The 27892-nt window shown below is 44.8% G+C and overlaps 1 long non-coding RNA gene across 1 annotated transcript; it reads left to right on the top strand.

Moving 5' to 3' along the window:
- Positions 1-85: 85 nt before the first annotated feature.
- Positions 86-27892, top strand: LOC149919639 (uncharacterized). Its single transcript, XR_016468301.1, has 10 exons — positions 86-2827; positions 6110-6289; positions 7949-8035; positions 8690-8753; positions 9279-9378; positions 18469-19074; positions 19533-19718; positions 21020-21478; positions 23417-23498; positions 24126-27892. It is a non-coding gene; the product is annotated as an uncharacterized LOC149919639 (long non-coding RNA).

The raw sequence follows: 27892 nt of genomic DNA, 5'->3' as shown, positions 1-27892 counted from the left end.
GTGGTCCCTTACCTGAACAAAATTCATCAGCAGTCTGTTAAGGTAAAGAGGCCACCCTCTTTGAATTCTTTGGGGAGAACTCCCCAGTTCTCCCAAGTCAAAAGATGGGAATGGGAAGGATTTGTTGACTGGAAAGGATGGAACTTCAGGTTTCATGTTTTCTCTGAGATTTGTGGGTTGCCCTCCTGTTGTCAGCAGGCCAGTGTTTTGGACAAGGGATGACGTTAAAAATAGCATCCTCTCAGTTCTTGTAAATTGGGGCATGTTTACACATTGTAGATTAGATTAGTGAGTTTCTAGAGGTGGGTGACCTGTAGGAAAATAGGAAGTACCATAATTATGCTTGTGTTTCTCTGTGAGATAATAGCATTAGATTAAAAATGTTTCTCGATGAGATAAAAAAAAAAAAAGCATGTTGCCACACTGCTTCTACATTCTGTAGGAGCTGCGCTTCACTACGTGCCATCATCTGCACACTCTCCACGTGTTTTTAGTTAAAATTTCTTAAAACTTCATCTTAAAGCCTGCATATTTTCAGCCTAGTTCCTTAATAACTCACATGAACCAGCATATGTCTGTCATGCTTGCGGAGCACCTATTTGTAATGTGTATTTACAACCATTCAGTGCAGAGGTTTTAGTAGGGCGTGTCAAGGCTGATATTTCTTTTCCTTTTTCCTCACTCAGTGTGATCAACAAATACATCTAAAAAGAAAATTCCAGTCTCTCTTCTTACCCCCAACAAATAAGTGTAAGTGAGGGTTTTCGTTTTTTTTTTTTCTCACCACTTTGTTCAGTAACAAATGTTCTAGACTGAGATTGAGAATATTTTTCTGTGGAAAAAAAAACAACAACCAACCAACCCAAACCAAAGCACCCACCATGTTGCAGCATCTATTTAATCTCCAGTCCCAGCTTCTAATTATCTTCCCGTGCACCACGGTGGAGCTCTCAAGGACACCCAACGAGATGAGCGATACCTTATATTGCTGGGTAATTCCCTCTCGCAGTGGCCAAGGGTTTGCTCGCATGGGAGCGTTCCTGATCTTTTCCCTTTGATCGTGTTTGTTGCATAATGCGCGTGATTGCAGCCGGGATAACAGTTGGTCTAATGGGCCAGCTTGGGAGTTTCTGTGCAAACACTTTTTCCTGGCTCCCAATCTTGCATGTCAACTGCTTTGCAAACAATGGAACACTTAAGCGACATGTTCTGGTTTATTTAAATTATTTTTGCCTGCTAAGGATTAGTTCTGGGTGAGTGCTGCCTCGGAGGCCTAAGGTTTGCTTTCAGGCTCTGCCTGCCTTGCAACTCTGCAGTACTGGCAGTGTGATACACGTTGTGTTTGCTGAAACCCTTCTCTGCAAGACCCAGAAAGTAGTGCAAAACCCAATTTTTCCAGCACTGGTACAGCACTTCTGCTAGATCCGTAAGGAAAGCGTGAGGAGGGGGAGAAAATGTGGCTACCACTTGTGCCTGTGGAGAGAATTAGGAAAATACTTGACGGCTGGGCCGCTTACCCTTCTGCTTCCTATAAACGCGCTGTGGCTACAGCTGTGATAAAAGGGAAATTCCTAGGTATCCTTGACGCTGTTCCATCACTCTGAGTAATGCTGGAAAAGTCAGGCGACCACTGGGTTGGATGGCTCCTGGGCGCACACGGAATGCCAGCAGCTGCTCCACATTATCCTCCCGCTGCCTCCAGCACTGCGGCACTGCGCCTGTGCCCGGCCCTGCCACGGCCACCTCTGCCCATTCTCATTCCTGTGTGTGTTGGGTCTGGCATGGGCTGGGGGCTGTGGTGTTACTTTGAGCACGTGCTGGTGTGGATCCTGTGCCAGGAGCTGGCTCCACATCTGATTCTCCTCTTGCTTTGGGTGTTGGAGCTGAGCGTGTCTGCAGTGGATGCTGTATGAGCATGAACACTGGTCCTTTACCCATCAGAAGAGGGGTGGCCAGCAGGGACAGAGAGGTGATTGTTCCCCTCTACTCTGCTCTTGTGAGGCCCCATCTGGAGTACTGCGTCCAGGCTGGAGCTCCCAGAACAAGAAAGACAGGGAGCTGTTGGAGAGGGTCCAGAGGAGGGCCACAAAGATGATCAGGGGGCTGGAGCACCTCCCCTATGAAGACAGGCTGAGGGAGCTGGGCTTGTTCAGCCTGGAGGAAAGAAGGCTGTGGGGTGACCTCATTGCAGCCTTTCAGTACCTAAAGGGAGCCTATAAATGGGAGGGGATTCAACTCTTTGCAAGGGTAGATAACAGCAGGACAAGGGGAAATGGTTTTAAGTTGAGGGAGGAAAGGTTTAGGTTGGATGTCGGGGGAAGTCCTTTACAGAGAGAGTGGTGAGGTGCTGGAACAGGCTGCCCAGAGAGGTGTGGATGCCCCAACCCTAGAGGTGTTCAAGGCCAGATGATGGGGTCCTGGACAACATAGTCTAGTATTAAATGGGGAGGTTGGTGGCCCTGCCTGTGTCAGGGGGGTTGGAGCTTCATGATCCTTGAGGTCCCTTCCAACCCTGGCCACTCTGTGATTCTGTGATTCTGTGCATGGCTGTCCACCAGGCACTGCCCTCATTCTTCGGTTTGAGCCTTCAATTAAGCAAAAGTGGCTTAGCTTTTCCTGGGTCTGTTTACTGATGGTATCACTTTCTTCTAACAGCAGTATCTCAGTTTCTGCTCCAGACTGTCTGCTGTGGCACATGCTTGAGCCTGAAGCTGGTGAACACCCTCTCTCAGCTCCCCCAGGCAAATGTCAGGAGCTGCACTGTGGCCTCTGGACTCCTCAGATACCTGCCCTCATCATGCAGGAAAGCATTAATCTTTGGTTCTAAGTGAGCATCCTCATATCTAACCTCATTTAGCCTCGCTGACTATTCGATCCTATCCGATAGAAGTATCTTTCCTTTGGCATCCTGTAAATCCAGGACTTGAGGATTTCCAGTGTGCCGTCTACCCAGTGCTGGTGGAAAATACCTCACATATTGTGCCCACCTCTTGGTAGGCCCTGGCAAAAAGACTGAAGGAGGGGATGGGCAAGAGGGCCTTGGGAGTATGTTGTTACATACAAGTGGTTACTCATCATCTGTAGCCTAGACGATCAGAAGTTGGAGGTGGGAGGGTTATGTAGCATGTAATAGCCTGTATTATGCTGGTACCTGCCATTTCTGCTGTAGGTGAGATTGTGGCTTCACTCCAGACTGTTTTGCCAGAGATGTCACTGGGACCAAGGTTATTTCTGGAGCAGCAGTGGAACAGGTTGCCCAAGGAGGCTGTGGATGCCCCATCCCTGAAGGCATTCAATGCCAAGCTGGATGTGGCTCTGGGCAGCCTGATCTAGTGGCTGGTGACCCTGCACATAGCAGGGGGGTTGCTCATTATGGTCATTTCAACTCAGGCCATTCTATGATTCTATGATTCTACTTCAAATCATGCTCTTAGGAAATGGTGAAATCACCACCAGATCTCAGCTTTTTCCCCAGACTTGTGCTTTTCCTTGCCTCCAGTTCATACAGAGCTCAGTTTGGGCTCACCTTACCTCCACACAGCATTACTTTCCTGCATTTCCCTCACATAACCTATCACATGTATGTCTCAGGTCCACCTTAGGGCTGTGCATTAGGTCTTCCAGTTCAGCTGTGATGAGCTATCATTTTACTTCCTTGTACTGAATAAACAGATGTTTTCTGTGTTAAGTCTCACTGGCATGCTGTTTCTTTCCTTGCCTTCAGCAACAGGCAGACATGTCTGACTAATTGCAGCAGAGCCACACTGGCACCTTTGCTACAATTAGGACAACATGCAAAAACACAACAAGGGTTTCCATGGCACAACACCTGGTGAGATTTAAAAAAAAAAAAGCAGGGAATAAGAACTTTTCCCCCTACCTTGTACATTTTTACAAGGTGAAAGCAACACAGGCTTGGAGATGAGGCTGCCAAAGTGTGCAGCCTGGCTGCTCACAGCAGTTCCAGCGGCACATCTCTTCCACGGAGGCTCTTCCTTTGAAGTACATTTCACCTGCCCCAGAGCCAATGTCAGAAGGAGGAAACAGATCAAAAAGAAATTCCTGAAGGTAAAGCCTAACAGCCTGGTGGTTTCTCTGTTTGCACGTATTGCTTGGGAATGCTTTAAAAATGACCAACACCGTGGGCTTTACCGGTGTCTCCTGCTGGTGGGAAACACCTTCTGTAAGTAAAAACAGGGCATCTAGAAGGGTTGGCTCTCAAGCAGCCCGCTGGTGCATTTTGTTTTACCTGCATGCTTTATAAAGTGTGCCAGAACACTGTAGGAGACCAGAGAGCTTGGTTTTGTGTGGGCAGGAGCCCACAGGTGCAGGAAGAGCTCTCTGTGTATCTCTGTGTCGTGGAAAGAGGGTTTATCTGGTTGGCTGGATGTGCAAGTGCACTCAGCTTCCCATTCCATGTTATTATTTGTGCATGGAACAGGCTGTCTAGGGAAGTAGGGATGGCCCTGACCGTCAGAGCTCAAGGACACTGCTCTCAAACATAGGGTTTGTATTTTGGGTGGTGCTGTGTGGAGCCAGGAGCTGGGCTTGAAGATCTTGTGGGTCCCTTGCAGCTCAGGATATTCTGTGATTACTAGTGTGCTGCTTGCTGACCACAGAGGGTTTGTCCTACTTTGTCCTCTTAGGACCCCTCAGCTGAGAACAGCCATTCTTTTTGTCTGATTTTCAGTGCAGGTGAAAAACAAATCATTCTGCTTTTTTTTTTTTCCCGTGTTGCCACTGAATTTTTGATGTTCACATGCACGTTGTAAGATTGGGAAATCTCCTGGTGTATTGTGTAACACGCTTACCGTATTCTGCCAAGCATTGCCAGCCTATCACTAGTCTTCCAGACCACCTTGCACATTTGAAGCTCATTGGCAGGTTTAATGAGCTGATGATCAACTATCTGCCTCTCATTAAAGGTCTGTTCCCTCACCCTGCCACATTCCCATGCTTTGTGCCATCTTGAGCCACAAGGCAGACACTGTTCTTTGCCCAAAACCCTCCTGTAGCATCTCTGCAAATTAAATGGTGGCGATCCAATTTCGGATTAAGAAATGGAGGCAGATAAGCGATTTCTTGTTTGCGTAAGAGTGGAAAAGCAGGGGGAGCAGAGCTAGGGATGGACCCAGAATAACTCATGGGCTGCCTGTCATAACAAGAAAGGGGAGCTTGCAACAACTTCGTTTTTCTGAGATGATTTATTAAATCTTCTGTAATTACTTTAGTCAACATCAATAAAGAACAATATGTTCTTTTCTAGCTTCACAGGTTATTTAGGATCTCTCATAGCCATAATAGATTAATAGTGGCCCTAGGGTAGGACTGTATTACTATACTTTTATTAAGTGTTTTAAAACCAATTGAAGACATTGCCAATTTGAGCTTTTTAAATTGTTTCGTGATATTTTCTTCCCATTTTTGGCAAAGCATCTTTGAAGTACTCGATCCTGAAACTTTTAATCACTTTGAAAAAAAAAAAAAAAAAAAAAAAAGCAATGTATGCTCTCTGATGCTGGCTGTGTTCTGTGATGGCAATTCAAGTTATACACATGCTGTTGTGGGAAGAAGAAGTAATAAAATTTTCCAAAAAGGAGAATTACTTTTTCCAGCTTTTTTTTTTTTTTCATTTGTAGATGTATTTTAAGTCATATTCACGGTCTCAGTAAGTGATGTTTTAGGAGGTTTTGAGTCCTCCTTCCAGTTTGATGTTTTGTCTTTCAGAAAGTCGTATCATAGAATCACAGAATGGCCTGGGTTGAAAAGGACCACAATGATCATCTAGTCTCAACCCCCTGCTATGTGCAGGGTCGCCAACCACCAGACCAGGCTGCCTGGAGCCACATCCAGCCTGGCATTGAATGCCTTCAGGGATGGGGCATCCACAACCTCCTTGGGCAACCTGCTGCAGAGCATCACCACCCTCTGTGTGAAAAACTACCTCCTAATATCTAGCCTAAACTTCCCCTGTCTTAGTTTAAAGCCATTTCTCTTTGTCCTATTACTGTCCTTCCTGAAAACTATCAGGTCTCCATATTGACAAATGAGAGAATGCCTTTGCCAACATAATAATAATTACTGAATAGCCTGCGTGTCTGAATTTCAGGGAGAAGGGCACAAAAACCCAAGCTGACATTGTTCTATTTGCTGTGGACATGCCCTGTTTCTTCTATGGAGAACATTAGCCTGAAGCAGCTCCGTGAAATGAAAAGGCTCTGCAGGACTCAAAGTCTGGGGCAGAAAGAAGAAAAATGAATGTAGATACAGTCACAGACGGCTTTTGCAGGTAAAGGTGTGCTTGCAACAATACCAAAAATACGTAGAGGAATTACAGGACTCATTGATGCTGGGTCATAGGATTTGCTTTGAGTTGTATGTGGCTCTGGGTGGGGACAGACTCGGACTAAGAGGCTGCTTGAGCTCTGTGCTCTCCCTGTCTCCCTCCCCTAGGTACAAGGCTATCCCTGAGGCTATAAACTTGTGGAATAATATACAATAAGAAGCAGCTCTTAAGACCAGATCTCTTCATTCTGATGCTTACCTTCATGTTTTGATTTTGAAATAGAAATTACTTTTGTTGGGATCAATCAGGATGAAACGTGTGCACACTCTTTTTGCTCCCTCTTGCCTCTTTGGGAAGCAGCTGATTTCATCCACACTTAATCTCCTGCCTATGCTTGTTTCTTGTCATTCATGTCTCTTTACTTCTCGATACCTTTTTTTGTTTTGTTTTGTTTTCATTTTTGTTTTTTTGCTATTGCGATTAAAGCTCCGGGATCCTTGCTTTTGAGGAAGAAGCCTATCAGGGCACCCTTGGGCTGCTCTAGCATCCTTTGAAGGACAGAAGCATGTCCTCAGCACCTGGAGCCCACCTACCTCTGTCTTGGAAGGGCCAGCAAAGCCTAAGGCAGCAATATCCTGCCTTTGCATGCAGCCTATGCACAGCCCACCCACAGCCCCGCCGTGACATGACACAACCCCGCCGTGGTGGATATGTCCTCACTAGGCACTTGGTGACCTCCACTCCACAGAGCTGATGTATGCCTGAGGGACCAGCAAGGCTGGGCTGGGAGCCGTGGCATGCTGCAGCTGGCACCCCACAGACCATGCTTTAGCTCTGTTTTGTATAAACCCTTGTCGCCGTAGCACTTCATCTGGTGTGACGAGCACGCATGGTTTTTCTCTCCGCTTTCCCCCGAGGAGAGCCTGGTGTGGGCAGTGCAGTATTTCTGCTTCGCTCTGGTTATTTTAGAAACAAACTTAAAAACATATGTTCATTTCTGTTCGTTTATGTGACAGAGGCAAGGTCGAAGAGATAGGCCTGGGAAGGGGAGCTGAAACCTCCCTCAGAGCTGGGAGATCCCATTACACAGACTTTACTGCAGGCTGATATTTAAGTTTCTCTATAGGCTGCCCCACCACTGTAGTTTTAAATGCCCCTTTCTTTTATAAATCTCTTCCTTTTGTCTCCTTCTCGTTCCCTCACTTCCTTCTTCTGGACAATTTCATGCTCGGGACTACCCTCTGTTCTGCAGAAATATTCATATATACTATGGAAACACATTTGTACAATTATTTATAGTATTAATTTTTACCCTATCTAGATCCTTGTTGCATTGCACACGGGGTCCCTCCTCCACAATTCTTACCTAAATCTCCACTCTTATGAGGGCAGCCTGTACCTCTGAAATAGGCACGTGTTAATAGAATCATAGAATCATAGAATTACTCAGGTTGGAAAAGACCTTAAAGATCATCAAGTCCAACCATGACCTAACCATACTAGCCTAACTCTAACAACTCTCTGCTAAACCACATCCCTGAGCACCACATCCAATCCATCATGCCAACAGGGCAACACCAGGGGCTGGCAGGAAAGAGCAATGGAAGGTTTCCTTGTGAAAAAGCCAGAAATGGCATGTCTGGTTTTCATTCTTCATCACAGCAAAAGGAGAGTTTTGTGGTGCTGGTGGAGAGAAAGGTGGGGAGAAGAGATTCCAGCAGGTAACATGGTGATACTGGAGACATAAAGGTAAGGAAAGGGTGGTGCAGACCTGACCTACACCTCCTGGAGCTTGTCTGCTGGGGCTGCTCCCTGCCTAGGCAACCCTTGGACTGCACATTTCAGTGGGAGCAGTGTATGACCTGTGATGAGTCCCTCTGCAAACCAAGAAACATCCTCTCAACCACTTCTGAGATGTCTGGATGTCAGTAAAAGTGATCACAGTCCCCTTTGTTGTTCAGAAAACACATTTGCCATAGTGGAGCAATAAACTTTCCCAGATTTTATTTCCTAAAAAAAAAGTTAATTAAGTAACAGGTTGGTTGCATTTGTAAACAAAGCAGTCTGAATGCAGTGGTAACAGAAAGCGTCAGGGACTTTTACAGTTTTTATAGCTTTTTCCCTGGGCAATTGCTTTTTAGAAAACTCAGTGCATATGATTCTCTTTTATTAGAAAATAAACAGAAAACACATGCCCAGAAACCACTTCAAAAGGTCCGTGCTGCAGTGCCGGTGCTAGAACTGTGTAGAATCTCCTTATGAAATGAGAAAGAAGACAAGTTTTTTTCTGGCCCTTTGGTTGAAAGCTCTGGCCAGTGTAGGGAAAGGTTTATGAATCTTCTGGAGAGTCTCCACTGCATGTAGGGAACTTACACTGCTGTTCTGCTACTCCTTTGAAACTAGGGGAAACCTCACAGCCTGAGGATGCAAACCAAGGAGTGGGAAGGGGAAGGGACAGGACAAAAAGGTAAGAAAATAGTAACTAAAAGCATAGTTGGGTGTGTATTGCCATTGCCGATCTGATTCTGTAAATTATCTGGTTCACTGTGGTTTTTGCCTCACTTCCACCTGGTGTTTGGCTTTGAAGAGACTTGGTGGCTTTCTTTGCCTTCCCAAGGGAGAAGAAGGCAGGTAAGGGTAGGCTGTCTGCAGCTACAGGATTCTGAGGACTGGGAGGCTTGACTCGCTCTCCATGTATGCTGAGTGAAGCAGCACAGCTTGCTCAAGCAAGCAGATGAGAGCTTGCTTAGTTTGGGTAAATTGATTAAGAACAGATAAATTAATAGACCATTTTCACACCTCCTCACAAAGCTTTGTGATATGGTTCTTAAACTTGTAGAAAATTTTGCCCTAACAGAGTGGGATAGAAGCCCGTGGTTCCTTTCCAGTCAGGTGAAGAGAAATCAATTTCTCTTATAGCAATGGTGGTCTTCTGGACTGGACTTTTGCGAAGTAAATCCCAAGCAGCTCCTGTATGTCTCCCTTTCCCCAGGCTCCTCCTAATGATGCTGGATCTGCAGTCTCATCCAGCAGCTCCCAAGCTTTCAGTTTGTGACTGCTGAGAGAACAAACACACTTCTCTGTTGGAAAAGGTAGGGATGAAGGCATGGAAATTTATGACATTTGAATTCTAACTAAGTGTATATTCTGAAGTAGCTAAGAGACTGATGAAGCCAAAGGGAAATCGCTGGAATATCAGCTTGTATGGCAGGGTGGCTTCCTGTGCACAAGAAACCCTCATGATACCCCACAGCTCTTCTGGAGCTGCTGCTGAAGGGGTGCAGCTTTTGTGCCAGCTGTCTCTTGGGTATAAGGGAGCTTATTTCTTTGAGAAGCAGGGCCCTTTTCTCGCCCACTGAGTCTTTAAAGCAACCAGCATGAAACCTAAGAGATGCAGCATGACTTCCAGAGCTCCGTGATACGCATGGGTGATTTTGCCAGCATTGTTCATGCAAAGAGGCCAGATAAGTGGGGGAACTTTGCACGCGGCGCTTCCCCTCCGAGCTGTCCCACGGCTGCCGTCTCGCCGGACCACCCTGGTGCAGATTACAGCAGCAGCTTATTAACACAGAACAGAGATCCGGGGCTGGCCATAGGAAGCACAAGCCCTAAAAGCACACTGCAGGATCCTTGTTCTCCCTTCACAAAGCTGCTCTGTGTTAAACTATGGTATCGACCCTCAGTGGCGTACAAATGCCTTTCGTTAGGGTTTGCATGCTGTGTTATAGGAGGCTTCAGTTAAAGAACAAAATAAATCTGTTGGTGGCAATTTGCTGTTTAGTGGTACTGGAAGTGAGTTTTGGTAGGGAGGACCGGCAGTGTGGGTCTCAGTGCCACGGTGGTTTCGCCGGCGGTTGTGGAGGAGATGGAGAATTTTCAACATCTCATCTGACGTGGCTCTCCCAGAATGCAGCCCACTCCAAAGTCACAGACCTCTATACACTTAATAAGGTGCTACAGCAGAACTTGAAATGTTCGCTCACAGACCTCTGTTCTGGATCATTTCATCGACCACCTGGTGTCGTTTTTTTTAAAAAGACACATTGCGTCCTGCGCATTGCTTTCTGTTTACCCTTTGGCCCCAGCTTGGCAGAGTGCCTGGGAATGTGCCTGATGTTCAGTTCTTTCCCAGATCAGCTGGACACTGAAGACGGTGTGTAAAGATAAGCTGTCACGCTGCTGCTCCCACTCAGCAGGAGAACACCTCCAAGCACCTGCTAGTGGAGCATCTGGGTGCGGGATGTCAGAGGGATGGGAGAGCTGCACAAACAGAGCTTTTTGTTCCAGGTGGTTCTTACCACCTGTTTTTGGGGATTGCTCAGATTTACGTGCTTGAATACTGATGGCAGATGGGCATCAAAGAAATAGGAGAGAGAATTTTTCAAAGGAAAAATTGCTCCTTTTGTGAGTCCAAGCAGAGTTATTCTTTGACACCAAGAGCCAACAGGCTGCACTGAGTCTCTGATTCCCCTGTGTGTTGGTGCTACCACTATAGATGTAGCTGCATGTTGTGGTCTCTCTTTCTGCAGTGACCAAGGTGAAAGGCACATTTAAACCTGAGAAAGTGCTGGCAGCTGCAGAGGATGCCTGCTGGAAAGCAAAACCTAAGAAATTACACTTAATGAACAATGGATTGTGTGCATTTTTAGTACATGTGTGTATGCGTGGGAAAAAGAGAGGGAGAGGTAAGAACAACACAATACCCAGTGGGAATGCAGAGCAGGCTGTTGGTATGGGCTGATTTGGCAGAGACTTGGTCTGATGAAGGATATGGTGTCAGTTGCTGTGGATGCCTGTTTTTCCAGAGGGGCAGCAGACCCACCACCACGGTGCTGGGTGCCCATCAGGACCACTATTGAGGCACACAGCACAGCTGGCATGACTGCTGCCCTTTGGGGCTTCCAGCAGAGACATCTTGGCAAATGGATTCAGCTGGGTGTGTTTAAACTAATAACAACTTACATCGGCTAAACTGCTTTTCAGTTTGTTGCTTTTCAGTTTGCATGTCCTTTTCCACTGCTGGGAGCACACCGATCTTACACCCAATCTTCTAATTGCACTTATCTAGACACTTTGGTTTTGTCATGATGATGATGTTCTTGCTCAATTTATTTAGCCAGTGTGGATGTTGTTCTCTGCTCTGGGAGGCCTCAGTGGTTCAGGTAGTACCACAGCTTTTCTAGGAAGAAAGCCAGGATTTTTCTGGTCATCAGAGTGCATTTTCATTTGCTCGCTCATGTTTTGCTGCCCTTATCTCTGTTTATATTATTTTGCCATCAAGGGCACTCCTACACTTGTCCTGTGTGGCGCCCAAAGGATCACCCCTCTGCAGCTTGTGGTCTGCCTGTGGGATGGAATGGCCCAGGAGGAGTGGGTGGAGGTTGTTAGAAAGATCTCAATGGTGCATTTTTTTTCTTCTAAATGAAATCCCTGCCACAGGTTTTCCTACATGCTGAAGCATAGGAATCTATGTGAAAGTGTCTTAACTCCTTGTGTGTTTATTATCAAAGTCCTTCAGGTTTGTTTGACTATTTTGCTGTGTCCAGTTTCTTATCTGATGACTTCTGGTTACCTTTCTCATTCAGAGGCAAAGTCCAAAGAAAGATTGGCATCTACTTCTGGAGGGACGAGCTGGCAGAGAAATGGGTTAACTCTGCCCCTTTTTGATCTGAGAGTTGTCCTTGTAAAATAACTGGAAATTCTGAAAGAATTGCATCTCCTGCAACTGCTATAGTCACAGTCCCCACAAAGAATATGTGTCATCTTAAATTTGGGGAACAGAACTTCTACTCCATGAAGTTGTGATCTCATGGGTGACAGGACTGGAAGGCATATTTAGTAGAAGAATCAACTGCAGGCAAACATCACTCAGGGCTGTTTTCAAGGATGACCAAGGATCAAGGTCTCATATCATTCCCATGAGCTCTACACTGCTGCTTCATCATCCCTGGTGCCAGAAAGGAGGCCCTTGGCTTCACCTGGATCTTTCTGTCATTTAAAGACTATAAATTCTTGCCCTATCCCAAAACATCATTGCATATGTATGCTTTGCCTGCTTTAATGTAGTGTTTGCTTTTCAGAGAGAAGGAACAGCAGTAACCAAGACCTTGTTCAGGTGAGGGTGAGCAGTCTTGAGAGCATGACAGAGAGAATGCAAAATACTTGATCACAGCAAGACAGCAGACAATCTTGTAGTGGTTATTTATGGCATATTTATAACCATGCCCAGGTAACTAACATGGTGAGTTATTTTCGGCCCTCCCTTGGTGTAGAGAGAATACTGCACTGGTGTTAATGAAGGTGAAAAATGAATAGTGAGGAGGTTAATGGTGGTTACTTTAGCTAGAGAGAAGAAAGAAAATCCCCTCTGGGGCCACTTACTCTGCTCTCTAGATGCTTTGCTAGAGCAGATTTACCTCAGCTATCAACTGCTTCCTCTGTTCCCCTTGTAAGTGCCTGATATGATGGTGGTGATGTCACTCTCATGAGCCATGATGTAAGGTGCCAGTGAGTTTCAGTCTCAGGAGATGAGCTCAGCTCTGAAGTCTCCTCAGGAGCCAGGCTAATAACACCTTTCCAGGTGTCTGATAAACCTGCTTCAAGTGGCTGTGCAACTGCAGATTTCTCCATGTTTTACCAACACTGCAGGAAACGCGGTACTTTCCAATAGCATTCCACAGCCACTGCATTGATTTTGGAAAATTCATTTTTAAAAAAAGCCTAGTGAGCTGAATAAGGCTGAATTAGCAAATCACAGATACCCAGAAGGAACAGTGTCCTGTTTATAAGGAAAGAGTGTGGTTGCTGTGGTCAGACAGCTGGGCCACAGGCCAGATCATGCCTCCCCAGCATATTTTATCTCTCCTCATGTCACAGGCAGGATGTGGGGGATAGATGGGTTCCTCCTCCGAAAGGTGAGGGTGATTCATGCAGTGCAGGCGTTGCTCCTTTGCTGGCTGCTTCACCTCACCCTAGCAGAACCTTTGCTTCTTCATGAAGGTGTCACAAAGGAGATCCCCGCCAGCGGGGTCAGTGCAAGCCCACCTTGGTGGCTGGTCCTGGGGCTGAAGAGGCAGGCCACAACCAGGCCTGAATGGATCTCTTCTCCTCAGCCAAGTGCTAACACTTATGTAGTCTGCTTGGCAACACTCAAACCATGCTTTGGAAGCCATTAGGCTGTGGCAGCATTCCTGGGTGTCCTCGCTTGTGCTGTGGGCTACTGGTGCAGCCTGTGGGCTCTAGAAGGCCAGTGGGCCACAGGGGCAGCTCCGCACTGTCATCTGGAGCTGAGGGGACATATAGCAGTGGCATTTCAGGATTCAGCTTTCCCCGTAACTACAGGCATCTGGTGGTTCCACTGTTGCTGTAGTTTTCTGGAGGGCAGCAGTGAGATTAAAGGTGTGTTGTGAAGGAAATCCTAAAATTCAATTACTAGATACAGATGAAAATCCATTTTTTTGTCTCCATGCAAGGATCCCTCTGGCACTTCCAGGTGCCACAAACATGCCACTGGCACAAAACTGCTGTCCTCCTACATGGCCTGATGGACTCACTGAGGATGCAGGCCATAGGCAAGTGTGATTCGAGCCGACTTATTTATAAGATATTCACGTGGCACAGGCACTCAGAAACTGGCTGCTACTTTCACAGTGCTGTGCATTCATTTTTTGTGGTCACGTAGCATCTCCCCTCAGACAGTTGCTGATCTGTAACATAGGGTAAGACTGAAAGAGACATCACCGTATCCCTCTCTTCCACACACATAGACTGCTGAGACTGCAAATGTATATAGTTACACATATCAGAGCTACAGGTTACAGTAAATAAATACTGAAGGGAGACTGTACGAGGATTGCTATTGTTCTATGTTCTTTCAGGGTTTACAAAGATTGAAGAGTCTTCAGTTCATGGTAGCTTTCCTCTGAGTTAATGTGCTCACTGGAGGACAAACTCTCTCTCTGGCAAAAATGTCACCGGGGCTATGCCAGTATCTCATGGAGAAACTCAGATGCTGCTCCCAGAGTGTGGTTCTCCTGCTGAGGATTGTTGCAACAGGCAGATGTGCTAAGGTGTTGCTGAATGGCCTTCTCTTTCTCCCCACACCAAGAAATGCATAGGTCCCCAGTGTAGATGAAGTACTTATTTTTCAAGCTAATAAATCAAATGCACTGTATATATGCCCCCCAATTTGTTCTGAAATTGCTGCTGCTGCAGTCACAGGAAGGAAGGATTTCACTGCTGCTATTGCAGTGTTTTTCTTGTTTCTTGTAGCACGCTGTTTAGACAAAGCCTCTTTCCCTTTCTCTTTTCCTTCCCCCTCCCCTTCCTCTAGCTCCTTGGCCAGCTTTCTGAACCCCCCAAACTGATCAATTTCCTTGCATATCTCTACTGTTTCTCAGTAATTTTCTCTCTCTCTGCTGCAGTCATTCCTGGTTTTAACCTCCTCAGCTTCTGACAAATCCTGAAGTAGTTGTGAAGTAACTTGATTCCTTTTTTATCTTTTGCTATGTTGTGGCTTCTCCTTGTCTTGTGAAGTGATGGGGAAAGAAGGCAAATGTCTGTTTCTTTGTATGAGCAGAAGAGGATCCTGCTCTTTGGAAGAAAGATTCCACACCCTCATTATTATTTGAGTGAGTTTAGAAGACTTATTTCTTCTGTGAAGTGTTTTCATAGAATCATGAAGGTTGGAAAAGACCACTAAGATCACCCAGTCCAATCACCATCCCATCCCCACCGTGCCCACTGCCCACGTCCCTCAGTGCCACATCCACACGGTTCTGAAACACCTCCAGGATGGTGACTGCACCACCTCCCTGGGCAGCTTGTGCCACTGCAGCACCACTTTTTCTGAGAAGAAAAGTTTTCTAATATCCAACCCAAACCTCAACTGGTGCAACTTAAGGCTATTCCCTCTTGTTCTGTTGCTATTACCTGGGAGAAGAGGCTAACCCCCACCTTACCACACCTCATTTCAGATCACTGTAGAGAGCAATAAGGTCTTCCCTGAGCCTTCTGTTTTCCAGGAATAGATGATGTACAGGAGGCAGAGAATGTATTGTTACATGCTGATTTGGGACATGCAGGAAATCAACCTGAATTTCCCCCATTTTTATAACACGTCACTATTTCCCACCTGTCTCAGCGTCCGGATCAGATTTGCGGGTGTAGGGTTTAAGTGAGGGTGGTACATGTATGCACGTTAGCAAGCTTTTTCCTTCCTTGTGAGATGCCGATACATAAACACGCACAGAGTGTATATCCACTGTGATGCACCCACGTACAGGCACTGCATACCACCCCGCTGTGTGCACGGGGTGCAGAACCCCTCACTGCTCCTCCAGTGGAGCAACAGTGCCAGCTGCTGGTGCGGCACCGGCCTGCCAGCCCCGGCGGGCACCGGGAACCGCTCCTGTGCTGCAGCTTGTGTATTCGGAAATAGTTCCTCCCTTCTATTTCCGTACCAACATAAGGCTCCTCTGGGGTCATGTAAGCCCATGCTGGTTGCTTACTTTGGGACGTTTCGCATCTAACACTTCAAGCTATTTAAAGCCCTGTTCCTCTTCCAGCCTCTCTCCCGGGACTGGCTGCTGGGAGGGAGGAGAACTTTTTGCTGTAGGCAGCGAAGGGGCTGGTGAAGGTGTTATGTGCTCTTTGGGACCTGATAGTCATGCCACAGCCAGCTGCAAATTTGAGATTCTCATTTGTACTCCAGTTGCTGTCAGCACTGGGGAAAACGAGGTGGCAGCTGATGGGCAGGGCACTGCATGGTGGTTTTGGTCAGAAAAAAAGGGAAAGAAAAAAATGTGGGGGAGAAGAGAATGTACAGGTGTACACCGGAGTTTAATTTAATTAGAATTCCAGTGAAATGCTTAATAGAACATATGGGCTTATTTTTCAAGAGCTGGAAAAGGCAAACCAATTTCTCTAACTTTTTCCCATGAAAAAATGTTCTCATTAGTCTTTTGATCCATAATGCCATGTCTTCTCTCTGTCTCTCCTCCTTTCAGCCTGCAGTCATAGAATCATAGTCATTAAGGTTGGAAAAGATCACTAAGATCACATAGTCCACCCATCAGCCCATCCCCACCATGCCCACTAATCATGTCCTTCGGTGCAATATCCACACGGTTCTTGAACACCTTGCTTCATAGTGGATCACAGTGTTTGCAGAAGGTGGCAGTCAGGGGAAATGAATGGGGAGTAGGAAGGGGGGAGGGGAGGAGAGAAGGGTGGAAGGGGGCAAAAAGGAAAGGAAAGAATGAGAAAGTGTGAGAAACTAATAGAGCAAGGGAAAAGAAAGTGAGTGGGTAAAGCAAGTAGTCTAGGAGAGATCACTAGGGAAAATCTGTAGAAAAAAATAGTAGGGATGGATGGAAGGAGACAAACAGGCAAACAAGCTGAAAGTGAGTTTGATGAGTCAGGGTTTCTGTGGTTCTCTCACCTTCCAAAGTGCCATTTTTTACTCCCTCTCAGCCACAAATTTTCTTTGCAATTATTTTGGAACAGGGCATAAGAGGAAAACAAATAAATCTGCTATTCTTAACCACATATGGGGAGCCTGGGCTGAGATGCAGGTAGGCTGCAGCCACGCGAGAGCTCTGCATTGAGGTCAGAGAGTTTGGCCACCTGGCCGGATACAGCCACTGTTGCTCTGTTATATGGGTATTTTTCCCTAATGCCTTCACAGAAACAGCTAAGACAGGCAGGTCAGAGCTGCAGAAAAAGAAAAAAATATTATATTGATGCTACCTGGAAAGACAGGAGCATCAAAGCTCTTTCAGTGGAGCTAAAACCTCAGATTTTTTGGGGAGGGTTTTGTCAGGTGAAGTTTATAAGCACTATGAAAACAGTCCCCAGGCAGGCTGTTGCTGACTCAGTACTGCAGCCCCACATGGGAGCTCTGAGGTGGCCAATGGGCAATGCAGGGGTCAGGAGACCTGGCACTAAGTGTGTAGAGGAGAGCGAAGTGCATCTGTCCTCTTTCAGTGACAACAAGCAGCCAGGTTGACCTGAGGCCTAATGCATAACCTCACCTCTGTGTTGAAAGAAATACAACCTGGTCTTCCAAAACCCCAGCTGGTCTTCCTGTCCTTCCTTTCTCACCCATCTCCACCCTGCAACCCAGTGTGTTGACATGTAGCAAGAATAAAGCTCTAAAGTAAGAAGCATTACTGTAATCGTTGCATTTTCAGTTTGGGTATTATGTGGCACTCAGCTGGATTCCTTCTTTGCGTGTTCATTGCTTAAATCACCTAATTGCTGCTTTTTATTTTAAATTGTAGAGTAGAGAGAGGTTTTTATTTAGCACTATAATCTCATTTCACAAAGGATTTTTTTTTATAAGAGTTTTGTTGTTTACATTGCTCGTTATGAGACTTCCAGGGTCTGCAATTTAAACATTTTATTGGTACCAATTTTGGCTGAACCCATAAAATAACTGTTAAAATCTGTTCATAAAAAATAAAAAACACGGATTTGGTCAACAGCAGGAACTTATTTGAGAGACTAAAGGCACATCTGGAAGCCTGAAGGAGAGAGCCAGGAGTGTCTGGAAAGCCACCAGGGAAAGCACAGAGACAATGAGAGACGGAGGAGAACAGGATGTCTCCTCCAGCAGAGCTATTCCACCATAAGAACCCCCATAGCAAACTTTCTAAGATTATCAAAGGTAAAATAATGTACGTGGCCTGAAGGAAAAAAAGATAAGGACTGGCTATTTCCTATTAGGTTGCCATTGGCACTCAGTACTACTGTGTACCTTCTGCATGGAGACTGCAGAAACCTTATGAAGCTCCATGGTTGCTGGTGACCAATTAAAAGACCAATCTCTAGGATTTGTGTGTGAATACCTATAGCATTTTCCTTCCAATGAAATACTCTCTGACTGGCCTGCTTTGGATTTGGGTGCCATTGTATCATCCCTGCTTTCCCCGAGCCACCCTTATTTTCTTCCCCTGGTCTCCACGATTCAGTCACTGCCCACATGCCTGGTGTCCAGACCAATCTCACTCATCAGGAGCACACAGATATGAAAATGTAACAAGGTGCTGCTTATGAAGAAAATTCTGTGAAATTGATTTTGTCACTAGGTTTGTAATGAAAGTGTTTTGATTCCTTGTTACTGATGTAAGTAGATTAGTTGGGTGTAATCCTGGTTCTCACTCCACTCCCTTTTCTTGCAGGACTGCTTTCTGACCATTGTAGTGGTGAAACCTGACCAAAAGTGGGGAAGGAAGAACTGTACGAGCCTGCCTAACTCCAGGCTGAAGCTGCTGTGTGAGAAGGAATCCAGTTGCACAAACCTCAACAGAAGTCATGCCATGCCACATTGCTGTGGGAGAATGTTCTCATCCCTATCTCCTATGGGATATTTGAAATCATGAGATTTGTGTGCATGTTAAGTGACTACTATTTTCAGTGTCCTGTTTAAAGTGTAGTCTATAATGCTACTGGGAAAAGGAGAACACATTTGAGAGAGGTTTCTCTTTACATATACAATTTGGGGGCTTGGAACAGATCACCTGGGAGTTCATAAACTCCCGAGGGACTTACGAGATCCCCTCTGCATGTGAAATTTCTAAAATATACTATAAAACTTTGGTTGCAAATGTTCCAGGGTCAGTAGTCCCAAATGGGGATTCAAACAACTGGGAGGAAGGAGCCAACAAGGACCTCATGAAATTCAGCCAGAATGAATGCTGAGTCCTGCACCTGTGATGGATGAACCCTAGAGCTGATAGAGGCTGGGGACTGGCTTGGCAGGAAAGGCCTTGAACACTTCGACTTAGGTAGTGGGCTCTTCTCATAACATCTGAAGGAGGGACAAGAGACAGAGTAGCTTTGTCTGAGCTCAGACCTAACCTTGCTTTGAGCAAGAAGCTGAACTCAGGATGTCCTGATGTTCCTTCCCACCTGAATTAGCCTGCAGTCTTATAACATGCTGCCTTTAGAAGTCTGAGGCTCCCATCCCCCGTCTGCCTCCATCTTGCTCTGAGAAGCTGCCTTAGCCTCCCTGGTTTTTCTCTCCTGTTTTTAACCATGGTCTGTAAAATGATTCCTATTCCAAACCAATAGAGTCTTGCCATGGCCATGTTCTGATTTATTTGGCTTGCACACAGTTATGAGCTGCAGTGAAGCTATACATTTCTCTGAGTAAAGGGGGAAGGTTTATTTGCTTTATTACCCATTACAGGCCTTTAAAATAACCAGCCTTTTACTGTAAATATAATATTATTTTTCCTAACAGCAAAGCTAAACTGCAAGTATGCACGGTGGTGCCACTAGATGTCCCTTGTCACCTAAGTGATGTTGGTGGCACATCCCCAGCGCTATGTGATGTAGCACTGTAAAGAAAACAGTGTTTAAAGCATTCAGTATGGAGAGACGTTGCGGCTGCCTCAAAAAGAAGACGACTTGTGTTATCCTCAGAAAGGTATTGTCATAGTTAGCAAGGAGATAATTACTTCTTTTATCTCTTTTGCTTAATTCTCCACAGAAAGAGACTCCCCAGTGAAAAGGTGTTTGTTCTGAAGGGGTATTTTCACCAGGGCCATCCCAAATTTCCTGGTGAAAGATGCTCACATTAGGAAATGCTGGGTTGCTGAGCCTAACACTGTGATATTCAACAACTTTTGCATCTCCAGTATAGGCCTGGGTAGAGTGATATGGGATCTGGCAATCTGTGTCAGCAGAGCTGCTGGAGAAGGGATAGGTAGTTTCAGGATTTTCTTGCACCTTCATATTAATTCTGACCATTAGGGCAATTTTATATTGAAATGGACCAGTAAAAGAAGCTGCTTCTGTGAAGAGATGTTGGACATTAAGCATTAGCTTAAGGAAAGAAATTGGTCTCAATCTGCTTCAGACAGAAACCCAACAAATGACAGTTAAAGCCCTTCATCCTCTTTGTTGGCTGCTGAGAGCAGGAGATCATCTGCTTCATGTGAGCTGGGAGAGCTGAGCTGGCCAGCAAGAATGGAAGAAGATGCATGCCAGGCTCCATGGAGGTCCTCAGGGTCCTCAGGGGAAGAGGAGGTCCTCAGGGCCCCCTCTTTCCTTCTGCCCCTCTACCCCACCAGTGCAACCAAAGCTTGGAAGGATCATTATGTCCTTACAAAGGGGGGGAAGAGGCTGGTGAGTGAGGGAGCAGCCTCTGAGGCATGCAGCATGGAGCAGGAAGAACTAAGGAGCAGATCTGCAGAGCAGGGGACAGTGTCTAAGGGGGCACGGGGAATCCCCCCTACCCTGATCCTACTTGGCATCCTCAAACCTTTCCTTACACATCCCAGCCCTGGCAATAGGGCAGTTTTGGTCTCTCCTGCAGCCCTTCAAGAGTTAATTCCTCTACATGCCATGTGGCCGTGTTTTCACTGGAGTGGAAGCTGTGTTTCCATATGGCCCTATCTCCCACAGCTGACATCTCATTGAGGACATCTGTGCCACTCGGCATGCCTGTGCCCTTGCACAGCTTCACCTGGGCTTGTGTGGAGTGATTCCTCCTCGCCCTTGTCCCCCATAGTGCTCTGTGCACCTACCATTGCTGCATGAGTAGGGGGGATGTGCCTGTCCCCATGCTGCCCTGAAAGCATCTGAGCCAGGTTATCAGCCCCAGGTAATATTTCATAGAATCATTAAGGTTGGAAAAGACCACTAAATCACCTAGTCCATCCATAGCATGTTACAAGTATTTCTGAAGTGTGGTTAAAAACTAACTTACTCTAATCTGTTTCTCAGGATGTGCCGCTGCAGTGTGTGATTGCACAGACCATGCTGTTGTGTATTCAGTCACATACACCCGCCTGAATGACTGAAATGAAGTATTTGCTGCTTTCTACTTCATTTAAACCTGCGGGAGCTGGTAGTGCTCATCCTCCCCACACACTGAGGTATCCACATGTGCCACTCGCCAGCCTGGGGCTTCTTCCCCAAGCAATGGCTGAGCAAATCTCTTAATAACAGAGCAACTACTCGCAGATTATTGTGATCATAATTTGGCTGACATAGCCTTTATTACTAATGGCAATGCTGGAAATGGAAAACCCAGCTTGATGCTCAGCTCCCTGCTGGAAAGTAATAAAATAAAGAGGAACAAAATCCATGAATGTATTTGCTACCAAACCTTTGAAAAACACAAAAGTGGAACCCTGCCAATGCTGTTGCTGGCAGTTCTTCAGACCAGAGCCTCTCTCCAAGGTAGGATTAGAAGTGGAAATGCATTTGTATCTATGACATTAGTATCATGTTGTTGTGTATGAATGGAGGGCTTGCAATCATTTGACATCTATTGGTTTCTATTGCAATTATGGTGCGCTGCTTTTTTTTATCTTCAGCATATTTTTTTAACAATTTTCCAGTCATGGAATAATTAGAAAACAACTCCAGTTATTGTAAAAACAAAAACAAACAAACAAAGTGTTTATTTTGCCAACTCCAAGAATGGTCAAAAGAAGAGTTTCATTGAAAATGTTCTTATAAAAATGGAGGATGTCGCAGCTTTTCAGTGAGGTCTTTGTTGACAACGTCGGCTGAGGGAGGTTGGCTTTTACATAGCCTCTTTTGTCCATCTTTGTGCAATGGCAGAATTCACAGCTAAATTCTGATGGCAGAAATTTCTTGTCTGCGGCAGCTGAGAATGATACGATATCATGTAGAATAATAATAAAAAAAACATCCCCAAACCATAGCTCAGATTTTGAATACCAGAATGAGCCTGCAGTGCTAAGGAATGAGCCTCCAGTGCTAAGAATACAGAAAAAGCTATTAAATTTTTTTTTTTTTTTAAACATAAAAAGAACCACTTGATACAATCAGTTGCAAATAAAAGAGGAATGTAAATGTATTTTTCAATTATTTATTTATTTCGCTCCCTCTCTTTTTTTTTTCATGCAAATGTTTCTTTGGCTCTTGGTTCATAACCATCCAGTAATTATAACTATAAAGAAAACTAACTTTTTACCATGCTAATTAAACTGTATGTCACATAGGCATTTGGGGAGAATTTCCCATGCTTTCCAGTGTGAATGGAAGGAAAGAGCAGCGGTGCTCAATTTAAACTCGATTTTTTTCTGGTACCTTGCAAAAAGGCTTCATTGTATTTTGATTAATCCATGCTTGGTCCACCTCGGATGTTTCCATGGAAACAGATTTTTTTTTTTTTTTTTCTTGATGGCAACTGTTAGGCTCAAAACCACTCCAGCTCCTAAAGAACTACTTGTTGGAAATTTAATGTGCATAAACAAAACACCCAAATTCCTCCTCAGTGTTACGGTATTATTGTCGTCAACGCTAATAAAGAAGTGTTTTTCTTAATGGTACAGAATGGTGCCTTTTCACTCCACAAGGAAATAAAATAATGTTATTATTCTTTCTACTGCAAGAGAGTGCTTTTCTTGGTCCAGGAAAAATCAGATTGCAAACCTTTCAAAATTAAATTTTAAGAGTTCCAATGTGTGCCTATTATCTAGTTCTAGGCATAAATCATTTGCCTTAACGGCTGTAAAAATTTAATTAAGCTTGCCTTGTAGATTGGCAGCAACTTGAATGAATTATTCTTCTGTGTCATATTGTTTATTTCAAGGAAAGAAATAAGCTCTTCATAACACTGCTATTACATTTGGAATAGGTTTTAAAAATCAGCCAACAGGGGGAGCATTTGTATGATATTATTAATGTAACAAAGTGCTTGGCAACATGACCATATTTTTTTGTCTAAAATTATTAGAATTCTTGACTATTTTTAAAAATAGAAAAGGTTTTGGTTTGGTGTGTTTCAGTTCCTGAAAAATCAAATCTTGACTTTTGCTGACAGTACAAAAAAATTATTTTAAATTGGTTTATTGTTTGAAAAAAATGAAGTTTTAAACCACAGATAAAATATTATTTTGGTCAAAAAGCAATTTTTATTTAAAAATATGTGAAGGAAACCAATTCAAGCACTTCTCATTGAAATTTGACTTGTTACTTTTATTGTGGTGACACCTATACCATATAAGATAGTGTAGAAATACAAAATGTAAATACGTCTATTAGAGTAATGCCCTGTGCTTGTAAAAGTCAAGGCAGAGATGAGAGAAAAAGAGCTGTTGATTTATTCATCCTTCTTTTTGTTTCATCTTTGTTCATCATGAGAAGGAATCTGCCAAATGGAAAAAGGAAGATCTCTTTTGAGAGCAAAACTGAGTTTTCAAGCTTTCTCCAAGCATGTACTGTGAAGGTAAGTATACATCAAGCTAGGGGAAAAAACAGGAACCTATCAGTTCCTCTTCCCCATGTTCTATTAGAATCTGTTCATACAATAACAGCACCTTTTTTACACCGTGCTCTACTTTCATCTTTCCTCTTAAGCTTTTGGAGTAATGCTACCATCAGCTGCTCTAACACCAGCACAAGGTGTGAAGTGACCATCTCTTTCCACAGTGGCTCTGCAGATAGCAGTGCTGCCCATTTTATGACACAAGAGGCTGTGCAACACTTTAAAGTAGGTCAGGAAAGTGAAATAGTTGGGGACAGTAGGACCTGGCTACGATTACTTGAGTGACACTGAATGAGAATTCCACGCTGAGTATTGCTCTTGGCTGGAAAATGTGACAGTGCCCAAAGTAGCCATGCAGGCAAGATGTGGTAAGGATGTACCGTGAGTTTGTCTTTGTAGAACTGTGTTGCCCAAAGCCTCGGGTTTCTTTGAAGCAAGATTTATTTCTCCTCTCTATGGGGGGCTGGCTTGGTAAGTACTCATTTTGAATCTCACAAGAATTATGCAGAGGATTCTTGGAGTTAGTCAGGACTTAGTTTTTTGTTGTTGTTAGTGGTGGTTTTTTTTTTTTTTTTTTTCCATTTGCAGAGTCATAGGATGGCTTGGGTTGGAAAGGACATCAAAGACCATCTAGTTCCAACCCTCTGCCATGGGCAGTACTGCTAACATCAGGCACTACATCTGGCTTGCCCAGTGCCCCATCCAACCTGGCCTTGAATGCCTTCAGGGATGGGACATCCACAGCTTCTCTAGGCAGCCTGTGTCAGTGCCTCACCATCCTCTCAGTGAAAAATTTTCTCCAGACATCTAATCTAAATCTCCTCCTTTAGTTTAAAACTGTCCTCCTCTTATAGTGATAGTGAAAGTGTCCTATCACTATATATCCATGATTTTTTCCTCAATATTTCTTTCCCTGCTGATTAAATTAGCATGTAACTACTTGTTTTGTCATTTGTTCTATACCCTAGAATGAACAACACCAAGACAGGAAAAAGACAAAAGAATGTTAACGACATTAACATCTTAAAATTAAATGGGAATGGTCCAGTCTGCAATGCCACCATGTGTGGCAGAGAGAGAATCCTATTTATTTACATATGCCAGCAATCTATTCTGGGCCTGCAAAGACTGGGAGTGGGCAGCTGTGAGAAAAACAGAAATAAGTGACAGTAGACTTTGAAATGGAAATCACAGCAAAGCACCATATGTGTGACTAAGTAGTACTGCCGGCGCCCTCGATTCAGTGCTCTGATGAGATAATTCATTGAGTAACTTTGAATTCAACACAAAACACTGTGCCACACAGCAGACTCCAGAAATCTTTGGGGACTCTGCCCCTTTGACCTGTACAAAGCACGTGGGACAACACCGTGCTTGTAGGAAAAATCTTAGTCTTAAATGCTGCTGCAAGACCAGGCAAGAGGGAAGTATTTGCCTTTCTCATTGCGTACCTCATTAATAAATGTACATTATTAAACATAGGCTGGTAACAATGGACAAGGAGAAGGCTGAGGTATTCAACAAAATTTTTGTCTCAGTCTTCACTAGTAGAGCTCTACACACAGCCCTCAAGTGAGTGGTTCAGAAGGTGGGAAATGGAGGAGCGATGCACAGAGAGATCTGACAGGCTTGAGCAGTGAGCCCAGGAGAACCTCATGAGGGTCCAAGTCTTGCACCTGAGTCGTGGCAATTTCCACTGTCAACCCACAAGCTGGGGAATGTAAGGATGGAGCCTGGACAGCCTTGACAGAAAGGAACTGTGGGTTTCTTGCACCGGTAGGCAGAGAGAGATTTGTGATATATATATATACCTAGTGAGATTAAGATTTTAAAGGAGGCAAATGTTGCCCAACCAGCTTATTGCATATCCTAGCCAGTTAGACTTGGGGGAGAAGAATAGAGAAGAAAGCAACAGAAGAAAGATAGGAAATAAAAGCAAGAGTTCCTCATAGAAAGCAGAAGTAGTCCCACAGTAGATTCACAGCATTCCATGAGCTCATAGCCTTCAGGTCTGTGGTGAAGGAATTCCTTTGTTTTAGAGTCCTTTCAAAACGTCTTTTTCTTTTTCTTTTTTTTTCTTTTTCCTTTTTTTTTTTTTCTTATTTTTCTTTTTTTTCTTTTTTTCTGGTTTTATATGATAATGCCACATACAGCACTTGTCTACAGGCTTTTCTACTTTTGGGTAGCTAGACCCCTCTGAGCCCATCCCCCAAGAGTGATTTGGCACAAAATCCATTCTTCCAGTTGCTTATCTGTAGGACATTCTTTGTTGCCCCTGGCAACCATGCGTAGGCAGAGGTGAGGCCTGTCCAGCAGGGGCTGTCTGCAAGCACTCAGGCAAGCTTTGAGACTAAAAGTAATCTCTCACAGAGGGTAATGGAGAATGGTGACTGGGACATGAATAGGCAATGTGCCCTCAGCCCAGAAAACCAGCCATGTCCTGGGCTGTATCAAAAACAGCATGGCCAGCAGGGTGAGGAAGGTGATCCTGTCGCTCTGCTCTGCACTGGTGAATAGGTAGCCCAGAGAGGTGGTGGATGCCCCATCCCTGGAGACACTCAAGATCAGGCTGGACAAGGCTCTGAGCACCCTGATCTAGCTGTGGGTGTCCATGTTCACTGCAGGGGGGTTGGACTAGATGGACTTTAACAGCCCTTTCAACTCAAAGGATTCTATGGTTCTATGATTCTATGTCATCCCCTGGGAATGCAGCTCCTTCCTCACGAAGTTAGGGAGCACTCACTTGCCAGGCTGGTGCACTGCACTATTTACTTTTGCCTCCTAACGCTTTAAAACAAATGTGAGAGCAGAATATATATTCCCTTCACAAGGCAGGTTGATGGCTGCTTTATTGCATGGTTTGGTTATTTATTTTCCTGCCATGACACTGGTTATGATCAGTGTTTTCCTTTGAGTTTTGTTCTCAGGCTCTTCAAAGGCCATGGAGTCAAAGTCTGCGCAATGGAGTAACTCCTGCCAAGCTGCAGATATGGCAGTAACACCACTGTGCCATTTATACACAGCCATGGACAAGACAGGGGACCTGGGGTGAATTTCCTAAAATTTTCAAATGAAGATGGCTCCATTTACACCTGAAAATACAACCTAGATGTTAAAAGTTATCCGTTATAGCCTCATCTGTCAAACTGCCCCACATTTATCATGATAAAGTCTTGAAAATTCAGTGATTCTGGCTCCACAACAGGTGCTAGCCTCTTTCCAGCATGATGGCTCCAGGCACCAGCTCCAAGGCATCTACAGCAGTCCTGGACACAGCTGCAGCCGTGTCCATTCTTGGGTTGCACCAGAGGAGGTGCAACCCATTTGTCAAAGTGACACACGTCATGTGAGGGTTGCTCTGAAGCTCACCAGATGAATCTGTTTAGAGGTGACGATGAGAGAGATGACGTAACAGAGCAACTGATGAGATCATAGAATAATGGAATCATAGAGTGGCTTGAGTTGGGACTTCATGGATCATCATGTTCCAACCTCCCTGCCACAGGCAGGGCCACCAACCTCCAAACCTGGTACTAGATCAGGTTACCCAGGGCCCCATCCAACCTAGTATATCCAATTCTGTAATCAGTTTAGGCACCCAACTTCCACTGTATGTTGAAGTTGTGTGCCCTACCATAGCTGTTTAGAGGTCACGAATAAAATTAAACACAAGAGGCTTCTTGCTGGCATTGATGAATTGGAGTAATTGGCTGCCATGACATAGCAGCAGCAGTGCATGGGGAAATTGTTGGTGGGAAGGTGTCCTGGTTGCAGTTAAGCACAACTTTTGGGGCCACAGATTTTGGAGGACTCTGTAACTGCTGCTTTCATCTTAATTGGCTTCTTATTTGGGATTGTCACCTTCCAGCTGGTAGTCTCTCAGACTCTAGAAGTCTGAGGTGAAAAGCAGGGCACTGAGAACAGCTCCTGTGCAAGATTCTGCTCATGAATCAGATTCCTCTCACTTCGCCGTGGGTGACAAATGCTGATGCAATAACAGTAGTTCCCATGAAAAGCCATGGCTCAAAGAGCAAAATTATAGACACATGTACATGGTGATGTGGTTAATCATGACTGTGCGGAACAAGTTTTGAAAATGTTGCATAACGTAATTACTAGCTTCTGTAATGCAAACTTCTTAAAGAAATTATTGTTGTATGAATGCATACATTAACCATATGTCTATTGAATTTAATGCTCTCTTCAGAAAAAAACCCATATATATAGGTTGGTCACTAATTTGACCTAGGTTCACAGGGTGCTTACAGGTCACCAAATTAGTCAGAACTGTATTTGCTCAACATTAAAGCATAGTTATTTAGGGCCCATAATGGGGCTTGCTGGTTTTGACCAAA

The sequence above is a fragment of the Phasianus colchicus genome, chromosome 1, assembly GCF_987193195.1.
Source record: "Phasianus colchicus chromosome 1, bPhaCol1.hap1.1, whole genome shotgun sequence".
NCBI classification, from domain to species: Eukaryota; Metazoa; Chordata; class Aves; order Galliformes; family Phasianidae; genus Phasianus; species Phasianus colchicus.
This window is presented reverse-complemented; position numbering and strand designations above follow the sequence as displayed.